At 36.9% G+C, this 12898-nt stretch overlaps 1 protein-coding gene across 2 annotated transcripts in view; it reads right to left on the reverse strand.

Moving 5' to 3' along the window:
- The window catches only part of NALF1 (NALCN channel auxiliary factor 1), a 574857-nt gene that overhangs the window by 458718 nt on the left and 103241 nt on the right, over positions 1-12898 (reverse strand). The gene's annotated exons all lie outside the window — the stretch shown is intronic.

The following is a 12898-nucleotide window of genomic DNA, read 5'->3' on the forward strand; positions in this document are numbered from 1 at the left end:
CTCTGAGCCTCAGTTTTCTCATACTTGTAATATAGATGGCAATGCTATCTCATAAGAATATTATAAGAATGAAATAAATATGTAATGTGCTCATATCACTAATGATGCATGAGAACTACCACTGATGGTACGCTCACTGTATGCTAGTAATTTGCATAAATAATATTACATTAGATCCTTCAAAATGAGTTTCCCTCTGCTTCCCCTCCCCCACTACACCCCAGGCACCATTTGAGGCCAAAGTTTAGACGTTGCCCTGAATCCCCCTCTATAGGGGAAGGGAAACAGTAGCTGACTAGTAAACTAAACCCTATCTGAGTATCTATGGGATCGAAGTCTAGCAGTCCTGGGAGCAAAAACGACAGGTGCAGACTGGAGAGCCTGCCTTCACATTGTGAAAACAATTTTCTACCAGGGAACCTGCTGGGCTGAATGCCCAGAAACGTTAATAAAGACTTGATCCAGTTGCACGGACCCCTGGTGGAAAATAGGAACCCAGACTAAATATTCTCATCAGAGTCCCCAAGAAAGAGGATAATCATATATTTTGGTTTTATTAAATTTTAGCTCCACAGATGACAACTAGACCTATGCAATAAAAGCATGCTGAAGCCAATATGTCTTTGTGGCAGACTAAGTAATGGGCATTTCTAGATTCCAAGTGATCAGGAATATGACATGGTTGGATGAATAAAATAATTTGCAGAGAATGGCCAAATGTTTTCAGCCAATATTTGAATTTTGGCAGCTTGCCTTTTCTCCTGACTTTAAAATGCTGACTAGCCACTTCATCCAGGAAGATAATATGAAACCAGAAAGATTGCCTCTCCAAATTCCCCATCTGAATACACATGTTTAATTTTTCTTTACTCTTAGATTAAGTTGGGTGAGGGGTAAGTGTCAAAGGAGGAAAGAAAAAAATGAATGACCCGCACTGCTTCAAACAGACCCGTTTAGAAGCCATGATCATAAAATCATTTTTTTAAAAATATCGAATCACATTAGTAAAAACATTTGATATTATACAAACAGCTGTAACCTTCTACATTTGAATTCACATCAATAGTTTGTAGTCAAAAGGTTTTTCTTCCAGCATCCCCCTAACCACAAACCATTCATGATGTGAGGATAATGTAGGAACACAAGCCCCAGAATCTGAAAGTTGCATCATTGCAGGGAATAGATAAGGCATTTACTATAATCTTGCCTAACAATGACAATTGGGCATTCTTGAACCCCTAACCCTTTCTGATGATCTTTCTCTACTCTAACTTGTATGCCCCTCTCATGGTGCTTACCTTATTTTATCTTGCATCAAAGTTATTTTTATGTTAATCTTATGTTACCTATTAGACTATGAAGACCCTAAGGAAAGGGATAATCCCAACATATTGACAATAACCATGTGCTGACTGGTTATATGATGTGACTTACAGCCCGATGGAATGGTATTTTATGACTTCTCTGACAATCTCGCCAAGTCTCTCTCTCTCTCTCTCTCTCTCTCTCTCTCTCTCTCTCTCTCTCTCTTTTTCTCTCTTAGACACACACACACACACACACACACACACACACACATCTAATAAGCTGTATCTAACTAGTTCTACTCTGTTGGTAAGAAGTTTGGACACCTTCATTAGAGTGTAGTGGCAGCTGTGGCAGCAGCATTTATTAGGTTGTGTAATGTTTCCTTGTTGGAGTTCACTTGTTGAATTGTTCACGCAGGTTAATTACACCCTTGCTACTGCTGCTGTCAGTGGGTTTCCCTGAAAATAAGATGCTACAATTCACAGGCAGGAATAAATCCACACAAATAAGCAGCAAACCTACTCGTTCCTTTGTGCTTAGTTATGAATCTCTTTCAAATGTACCTACTGTTGGTTCTGTAACGTATAGAGTGCAGCCCGAAGTTACATTTTGCACTCCCACAGTTCAATTTGGATGTTAGATCACCATTCAAATTTTACAGGTTTTAAACGGTCTCTTTTTGTCAGCTCAGTCTTGCTGCCTATAAATTCTAGTCATGTAAGCTGTTGCTTTTAGCTAACAAGTTATGAAAAAAGCCATAGTGAATCAAAGAGCTGTAGCTAATTTCAGGTATGAAAAGTCACCAATAGACGAGAAAAACGGAAGCTAAGACAGAAGTGCCAGAGTGGAGGCCAACAACACCCTTATCCAAAATTTAAAACAAAACACAATGAAAGCCACTCCTCCATATCCACGTCACTTTTCCTAGACTAACTTGGCAGGGGACTCCCAGGCAGTGAAGAAACCCTAATGGCCTGCCAACCATTGGAGCGGCTCTGCATTTCTAATTACACTTATTTCCATGAATTATAACTTCATGTTTTCTCTGTTCAACCAGTTTGGAAGCCAACTGAGAATCACATCAACTTTTCCCTGATCTCCCTTTATTCTAAACATTAAAACATTATTATTGTCTTTCTAATCAAATTGCTAATAGCTGCATAAGAGTGTATCATACAGAAGCATCAGTAACCTCATTAGCCAATATGCAATTTCCAGTTTTCATGATTATTAGCAATGATTGCTTAAAACCATTTCACAGCAGTTTGTTGTTGTTGTTGTTGTTACATCTATTGTTTAGCTAACAATAAATGAAATTCCCAGGTCAAAAGTGATGCATATTTATAAGCTTACTGAGCCAACTTATTTTAAATAGTCCAGTGCAATGCAGAATTCCCATTCACTGAATCCTAAATAGCATCAGATATTTTCATTTTAAACCTGATTTTTCAAACTACTGATGGGGAAAATTGGAAGATCACTATTTTTAAAATCTATAAAACTTTGATAATGAAAGGTGATTCTTTCCCATGTTTATTAATAACTTACAGTTTCTATATTATAATCATTATTTTTCTTTTTCCTAAAAAAATTTGCTACCTTCTTGGAATGAGTCAAAATAAAACACTAAGTTCTATTTAGTTTCAGTGTACATTCCTGTGTAAATAATTTTCAGAGGAGCTGAAGGAACTAGAGTAGAACAAGTTTCCTAATTATACTTGTAGATTTCTTTTTGAATTTTTCATGAGGATATCAGTTACCTATAAAAATATTGCAAATGATTCATTGTACTGTAGAATATACTGCCTAATGAAAGCAATTTCCTTCTTTTAATGTAGAAGTCAGAATAGTCTTTCTGAAGAATACAAAATACATCCATGTATGATTTGGGTGGAGGAATCCTAAAACAGGTGAAGTCATTTGGAAAATACAAAATTTCTTCATAGTCATAAATAGAAGCATACAAAAAGCAGTAAAAATGGTTCTCAGTCAGTTTGATACTAAGGGAAAACATTAAAACATTTAAAAATAAAGGTCTGCACTGAGCACTGTTTTATTGTGGAAAGGCAACAAAATGAAAATGTGAGACACGACCACCTACTTATCACCTGCCTTATTCAGGTGTTGGTTCTTAGGAGCAACTTGGTGATATCTTTGAAAACTATCATTAAAAATGTTAATAGTACATTTTTAAAAGATTTGTATTAAAAATGTAGCTAAAATGCAATACTATATTACTTTCAGGTGTACAAAACAGTTATTCAATATTTATATACCTAAAGAAGTGGTCACTATGATAAGTCTAGCAACCATCTGACACCGTATTATGCTATCACAATATTATTGACTATATTCCTTATGCCGTACATTACATCCCCTGACTTACTTGTTTTATACCTGAAAATTTGAAACTCAATTTCCCCTTCACCTTTTCCCCCATTTTTAATTTTTCAATTACAAATGACAATATTACATTCTTTCTATTTATGTCCAGTCACACAGAGAAGATACTTTAATACTTTCTAGAATGTTCCCCAATTGATATTTATTTCTATACAAGGTGTGATCAAACAATACAGTAAATGTTTACATTAAAAAGTTATTACAGTAAAAGACACATTGCCATTAATCCCCCTCAAAATGCAGCCCCTCACTTTGAATACACTTATTCCATCATTCTTGCCACTTTCTGAAGCAGTTCTGGAAGTCCTCTTTTGTGAGTGGCTTTAGTTGTGCCGCCCTGGCTGCCTCAATGTCCTGAGTCATTTTGACTTTGGGAAAGAGCCAGAAGTCACACGGTGCCAGATCCAGTGAATAAGGTGGATGAGGACACACTGTAGTGCTTTTGTTTGACAGAAATTGCCGTATACCAGAAGGATGTGTGACATGGAGCGTTGTCATCATGGAGGGTGATTGGTAACACAGTTTAAAACACACATTCTCTCAACCGTAGCTCACACCCAAATGTCTACACCAAACAAGTTGAAATTTGTCACACAGTGTTATTAAGGTTCGATGCACCACTTCCTATATTGAAGATCCATGCCTTTCTGCTGAATGGCACCTGGGAGCAGCATTCACCGTATTTTGTGATCACAACAGAAAGGCTCCATGTCACACATTGTTTCTGGTACAGCAATTTCTATCAAATAAAACCATTATAGTGTGGCCTCATCCACTTTTTTCATCGGACCTGATACCATGCGACTTCTGGCTCTTCCCCAAAGTTAAAATGACCATCAAAGGTAAACGTATTGAATCGATTCAGGACATCAAGGTGGCCATGACAGTGCAACTACTGTGTTTCCCCGAAAATAAGACCAAGCTAATCAGACCCGGTCTTATATTAATTTTTGCGCCAAAAGACGCATTGCAGCTGATTGCATGGCTAGGTCTTCTTTTTGGGGAAACAGGGTAAAGACACTCATGAAAAAGGACTTCTACAACTGCTTCAGAAAGTGGAAAGAACAATGTGTTAAGTGTGTTAGAAGCAAGAGGGAATATTTCAAAATATCTTTTACTATAATTTTTTTTTTCAATTTAAACATTCACCATATTTTGTGATCCCACCTCGTATATGAGAGTTTGCTCTGGATAAGAGGTCACTGTTTTCTATTCTGATTGGTTTTTAAACATTCTATAGACTTATGACCTTGATGGACAGCCTCCATTGGAGCAATTTCACAGTAACTATGGGAGCTTCAACATGATTTCTACTCATAGGCCCACACTATACCCAATCTCCCTGCTTTTCCCCATTCCTTGTCCCCAAACTCTTTTTCATCTTCCTAACAGTCGACTTGGGTCAAATAATTAGTAACTTAAGAATATACAAAGAAATAGCAATACCACTTTGCTCAATAGCATTAGATTATTAAGAGCTTTTCCCCTACAACTTTAGAATAAGCAAGCAAAAAAGCAGTTAAAAATGAAGTTAATGCATTTTCAAAAGAACTGTGTACAATTTGCAAAGAGAAAACTAAAGTTAACTTGTATAATCAAAGAGCAGGTTTGCTGAAAAATGTGACTGCAGGGGTTTTCTAGTCATGCATTGGACAAATTCACTTGCTGATACTGACCTCATTGAATCATCAGGAACATATGGTGACAAATATATATCTAATGTATTATTGTACTACTGCCATACTGATTGTACAAAGAAAACTGTGTTATTTATTAGGACCTACAGGAACTGAATTCTATAATGAATTTAAATCAGTATGACTTATTGTATGTTTTGCACAGTTAATATTCCAGAAATATTTTTAAATTAATTTCAGTTAAAAAATAATACAGAAAACTATGCACGTTCCCATTGGAAATGACAGATGCAGAATGAGAATATCCTGTTAAAAATGAAAAAAACAAAAACACAGAATAAAATCAGGATAGACACAACCTGTGAGATATCTGTGGATAATATTATATCTCCTCTCTGTTTGGAGATAAGAGGATGGAGATTTCAAGTTATTATTCTTGATTTGGGCAATTTAATGTAGAAATACAGTTGATCCTTGAACAACACAGATTTGAACTGCATGGGTCCACTTATATGCAGATCTTTTTCAATAAATACCTGTACTGGTTTCAATCCATGGTTGGGAGTCCATGGATGCAGAGGGCAGACTGCATGCATTGTTCTGTAAGGGACTTATTCAGCCTCAGATTTGGGTTTCCATGGGGTCTTAGAACCAATCCCCCCAAGGACATGAAGGAGCAACTTAAGTTTTGGAGTAGTCAAAATTATACACAGTTTTTAGACTGCAAAGAGCTCAGTGCTCCTAACCTCAGCATTGTTCATGGGTCAACTGTACATTCTTTATAGTGTTCATAATTCTTAGCATGGTGGCATTCACTCATTTGTTCATTCACTTAAAACTGTCTATCTTGTGTCTTATTAGATCCCAGGCCCTGTGCTAGGAATTGTGGACGTATCCATGAACAAGAGGGATATCAGTACTGCTCACACAGAGTCTACACACAGTGAGAAAGGGTTAGTAAACAGGAAGGAAATATACAGAGGGATAACCTCTGTGTACACTGCTTAAGGGACACCTGTAGGCAAAATTTTGTTTGCCCACAGCTAAGTTAAAGAACCAAAAACTACACCAAGAGCACTTTTTTTTTAATGAAGGTAGTATCGCTTCAGGATTAAGAAATGTGCTGATAGGCATCATTTAATACGGCTGCCTTCTTATACATATATACATACATATATATACATATATATATATATTCATGCATATATACGTGTGTGTATATATAGATATAGATAGACATAGATATCTATGTCTACCTATATGGAGCTGTCTATATATATATATATATATATATATATATATATATATATATAGCCTAGGGTATTTACTTAAGGCATTTTTCAATTACTGTATACAGTTTTAGGTATATGAATTCAATAAAATTGCCTCTCAAAAAAACTGTATAAAAGCAGTTAAGATAGGTGCTCAATAGCTGTTTCTTATTAATGAAAGCATTTATCTTCTTTCATATCTTCACTTTATCCACAAAACAATACTTAAATTAATAATGAATTGATCATTTCCTTGATCAATTTATGCTTTTGCAAATGTATCCTCTAGGAGAGGTTAAATTATTTCCCAATATGTAATTACTATTTATTAAGGTTTCCCTGTGAAACAGGTAGAAAATATCCTTTGCCATATTTGCTATTTGGGAAACCAACACGCAGAGAAAGTCCTAAGAGTTCGTGGAATTCCAGAACCTAATGTGAATATTATAGATCTGGGAATTCTATGTCAAATGCTCCTCTGATGAGTCCACACATATTGTGACAAATGAATTATCTTAATATCAATGTGATTTTGTTGTATTATAACTACCAAAATGCTGCCCACATCAGACAGGAGAAACAGTGTCATGCCTGGCATATACTAGCAGAAACACGTTAAATGTACATTGAATGAATGAATGAACATCACGGACATTGTCACTTTAGCCCTTGAATTTAATGATAAATGAAGATGTTCTCCATTTCCTTCACACACACACACACACACACACACACACACACACACACACGCCTTTAAGCTACAGAAATCGTTTACTTTCTTTGGTCTTTATTCTGAAGCATGTACTTTATCACTTGTTGAGAAGGACCCACTGTGATAGTGTTTCTCTTATCCCCAAGAAAACGGGCAGATACTGGTAGAATATCCCACTCATTGGCCAAACCATTCGTGGACTGGTGATACATGCAAATGTTGGCAATTTATAAACAATCATGTGGACAAAGTGAGCACATTCACTAATATCTAGGATTCACCTAAGTTAGTAATAATTTGACTTATGGGAAAGTAGGTGAAACTAATACACAAACAAGTTTAGCTTTATAATTACATGTGTTGATTTTATTATACTTTACACAGGCACCTGAAAGATTATTAGTGATTAATAACCCAATGACAGATGCCATGTAATTTCATAAAAATCAGTGTAAATTGCATTTAATTGATTTTTAGGTACAGTTGACCCTTGAACAACATGGGCGGTAGAGGCGCTGAAGCCCCACACAGTTGAAAATTGTGTATCACTTTTGACTCTCCCAAAACTTAAGTTGTCCCTCAGTATCCACAGGAGCTTGGTCCCAGGACCGCCTTTGAATCGTTTAAAATCCGCAGATACTCAAGTCCCATATACTATACATAATGGCAGAGATCATTGCATACAGTTGGCCCCGTGCCTCTGCAGACGCCAAACTGTGGATCGAAAACAGCAGGGATATTTCTTGGAAAAAAACATAAAATCTGCATATATGTGGACCCATGCAGTTCAAACCCTTGTTATTCAAGGGTCAACTGTACTGATAAATCCACAAAGTTTGCCCCGCAGGCATAGGGCAGACACTGTCAGTCCTACCCGCACCCATTTTCCGCAGCATACACATGTCCCAGGCACACCATGCTTGCTTTCTCTGGCTGCCTGACTGGCTCAGCCTGAGGTGGCCAGGCTGGGAGAGCTGGAGTTAACTTCATCTGGGTGTGGTCTTCAACCCGCCCCAAAGGGAACTTGGCATATAACTGCCTCAGCTTTTTCGTCCCTGGCAGGGTTGGGCAACATCTTACAGATTCCCAGAGGATGGAGTCTCAGTATCTCAGGGCATGAACAACAGCCTCCCTTCCCTGTCTCATCCTTCCAATTCTCCTGTAAGCGCTTCTTAAGATCAACTCCAGAATAAATGACTTGTACTCAAATCCTGATTTCAGCCTTGACTTCTGGGACAAGGGACTTACATTCTGGTACGAAAGGGCACACTTTCATCACTCTAGTATAATATTAAAAGTAATAGAGGCCATAAAGGAAGTGCAGATCAAGTGCTATGTAAGCTCACGGGAGGTACTATGCTTAGAAGAATCAGCTGAGATGGCCCTTAAAAAAGAAAAGAACCAAAAAAAAAAAAAAAAGAGAGAGAGAGGGAGAGAGAACCAAGTCCATGTTATAGGCTAAACCTTATTTGGGTTGAGAGTGATGGTTAGAATATAGGCATGAAGAAATTGAGGACGATTCTAACAGAGTAAAAGTAACGAGAACCATGTGGAGGCCTTAAAGCAGATTCCTGTGGCGAATACTGCGCGCGTTGCTGTTTGGCTCACTCTAGGCTGCATGAAGGGGCTTAGTTAGGAGCATGGGTTGGACATGTTTGACAAAGAATTGTGATTATTTTGTACAGATGAAGAGGAGACTTAATGATTTTGTTTTAAAAGGTAAGTGACATGATCAGAATGTGCCTTAGGATCTTTTAATTGTGTAAAATAGATTAGAACTGGGAAAGGGAGTTGTGAAATCCTTATCCAAGGCTCGTTCAGTAGTCCAGGTAGCGAACAATGAGGCCCAGAGTTAAGGTTACAACAGAGGGACTGGAGAAGAAAAGACAGAGGTATGTATTAGACGAGGCCTGTTTGGCTGTAAGGCAAGGATGTGACTGTAAAAATGAAGCACAGAAAGCACAGCACGCAGAGAAGGCTTTCAGTCAGACAGACGTGGGTTTAATCCAGTGAAAGATCTCGCAGGCTCTTTCAGCCCAGTGAGACGAGAACATTTTTTATTTGTAAGAAAGAGAAGACATGCCATATAGGCTTGAGGCTTGGAGCAGATAATGCATTTAAAGTCCAGCAGAGTGAGTGCCTGGAGACCATTAAGCCTTCAATTAATTGATGGCAGTTATTGTTGCTATTGTTAAAGCATAATAAGTAATGTCTTTAAAAAATGATATTCCCATGGCCAAAACTTAGCCAAGGATATTAACATATCAAACTAAAGAATTTACCAATCATAAGAGTGGTGCCATTTATCAGCCTAGAATGAATTACTAAATAAAGGAGGGTGAAAGACAGATCTATAGCACCGTCCAGCACATCAGTCCATGTGAATCATGCAATTGATCCTGCTTCATCTGCTTCCATGATCTCAAAATAACCTTGAGATTATAATTTGGTGTCATGTGTAGGTCTGACTACAATAACACAAAGCGCTGGCCATGCCAACTTGAGAAATCCACTTTCTATGCAAGCGGTATTTTTACTGAAGTTTAATAAATTCTCATTTGAGATTTATGGTCTCTTAACATGGTTATACTCTCAATATCAAGACAAATTCAAGTTTCTAAGAGCATAAACCTTAAGGTTAAACTGTAGGCTGAGAAGAATTTAGCAAGAAGTATCTGTTTACATCTATGTTTGATTCTTCTCACAGTGCCTGGCCCATGGTGGCCCGAGACACTCCTGAATGAATGACTCAGCTGCACAGTTTTTTCATTCTATTTCATTTATATTCATAATCAGCTGCAGTGAGTAAATTGGAACCATTATCAACTTCAATAAGTCTCTTAACAAACATGCCACTACCAATACTCCAATCCATGACGGGAAAGGTCTGTAGCGTGAAGTACCTAGAATGAAAGGGATGACAACACTGACTTTTCACTGCAACAAAAAACTCCAATAAAATAGAAACAAGATAACCCATGGTTTTATTATTTCTAAAATAGCTTCTGAAGCAAGAAGTTACTTCTAATATTCTATTTCCAACCTATAGGAAATCACAGAGCAAACTAAAGGTGAGGTTTTTCCTGATGCAGCGGGACGAGCACTTGATTGAGAGTTAAGGAACCAGGAGAAAAATCTGCTCTCACTTCTGTCACATACTAGCTGGGTGATATAAGTCAAACTGCTCACACTCTCCAGCACTCAGTTTCAATAAACGTTCATGAGACTGTTGGAAGAGATGATTGTGAAAGTCTCTCAAAGTTCTAAAATCCTCCCTAAACTGCTATTACTCCTCAGCCAACACCTACTTTTTACTTCAAAGTGAATTTCATACAGATAACTAAGAAAAAAATAAAATATTTATTGTGACCTATGTCTATTTTTCTGATTAAAAAACCCTCAAATCAGGGAATTCCTGTTCTCAAATATAGTACCAATATTTATTATTTATTATAGCCAACAAGGCAGAGCAATAACTCAGATCCTGGGCTCACCCCACGGTGCCTAATAAATATTGATGACTCAATCTGTGTCTAAAGGAAATAGATACTCTGTTGGGGGAAAAAGAAGTCAAGTTTCCTTTCAAGACATTACAGGAAACATTTTGTTACAGAACTTGATTTTTCACTGTTTAGCGCTTCCTTTTTGCATAGATTTTTTTGAGATCGATTGTTCTTTAATTCATCCATGACTGCAAATTAGCAGTTATTCTCCACTACCTATGAATTTTACTAAAAAAAACAAACAAACAAAACTATATTCTTAAATAGTTATTTTCTACATCTTCCTGCAGATGCACTAATATTTTGAAGCTTCTCAGTGTTAACTGGAAAGGAACACAGCGTAATAGTACTTTACATAGGGCCTTTCAAGCAAACATTCATATATATATATCAATAATCAGAATGAATGAAGATTAAATGTTTTATTCTTCACGCAGGCATTCTGCAATCATTTTGACACAGAACCAATTTCTATTGTAAAAAAATGAAGCTAAAATACTACCATGACTTCTACCTTTTATCAAAACATTTGTGAACATATATAGCAAGAGCCAAATCCAAAGGCACAATTTTGGCTTTCACAGAAAATCAGCAATGAAATTAAAATTGCCTAAGAATACACAATGCCAGGTTGTATTCAACAATGTACAAGCTATATAAGCCCATTGCTGGTACTGTGTTCGAGCACCCATAAGAACATCTACAACCACAGAGTAAAGCTCAGGCTCACAATCTATGACATGCCAAAGATGGGGGGGGGTGGGGGGCGCAGTACTAAGATGCTTATGCCCATATCCCCAAAGCACTACCACCTAGGATTTGTAAAGACATTTCCGGAACTGTCAGGGACAGAATCGGGGCCAATAACATGCCTTAGCCAGTGTCTGAGATTCATTGCTGTTATTCAACACACTCAACACAAAACAGAGGGGATTTTGCTTTTTTTATTTTTTATCCTCATTTTATCAACCCCTCTCTCCTCCTGCTTACCGAGCTTGCGTGTGCCCTTTATCTTACACATTCTCTTCCACCCTCTACCTCCATTCTAGCCAGATAACTGGGGAGGTCTTGCCTTGCTCTGAAAGACTATTTCCTTCCACATGCTCCTGTACTATACAAAACTATTATTTCAAAAACAGTCAATTCTTAGATCATCTTACTATGTTCCAGATACTTTTCTAAGTATTTTCCATATATTGATTTATTGAATACTCACAATAACTCTATAAAACCTGTACTATTATTATTGTCTCTATTTGTAGTTGAGGAAATGGAGGTAGGAAAAGAATAGACATACATCTTCCCAAAGTCTTTAGTAAGTGAAGAACCCAGGATTTGAGCTCAGCCACTGTGGCTCAGGAGCCCTTACTCTTCACCAGGAAAGCCCACTATATCATTGTGTGATATGAATTCTTGAAAAATTATGAAAATTCGTTGATACCTGCTTTACGTTTGACTTTGTAAATGATTTAAAAAAATAGACAGTACATAATTAAAAAGATTATATGTCTTTTTGTCTCTAATTTTCTCTACAAGTTTTAATAAATCAGACCTTTGCATCGGGTCATTTTCATACTTCTTTTCTTTGCTTATTTTTTATTTCCTTAAATTATCACTAACTGAGAAAGATATGTTGAAATCTCTCATTATGATAGAGTTCTGTAGGCCTACCAATTTTGCTTTCTTACCACGTTAGTCTTTTTTGTTAACTGCATACAATTCTAGAATTATTATATCTTTCTGGTGAATTACAGTGAACTCAGATGGGAAGAAGAAAATTGGTTAAATTTGTTCTTACTCAAGTGTGAAGAAATCTCCTTTTAAACTTTCCAAGGCCACTTGAATCAAATGATTTGATAAATAAATAATATTTTTATTTAATAAACTAAATAAACCTTTTACTTGTGAATGTTTTCAAAAGTTGAGGATAAACTATTTTTGTGCAAAGTAATTTCCTGAACTGCCTGAATCTCACCAGGACTTTGATCTCAAAGAAAGCCAGCTTCAGGGTCACACAACTTACCTCCATCTAAACCACTACAGCTCCAAACTCTATCCACTCTA

The sequence above is a fragment of the Rhinolophus sinicus genome, linkage group LG04 (genome assembly GCF_036562045.2).
Source record: "Rhinolophus sinicus isolate RSC01 linkage group LG04, ASM3656204v1, whole genome shotgun sequence".
In the NCBI taxonomy this organism is placed as follows: Eukaryota; Metazoa; Chordata; class Mammalia; order Chiroptera; family Rhinolophidae; genus Rhinolophus; species Rhinolophus sinicus.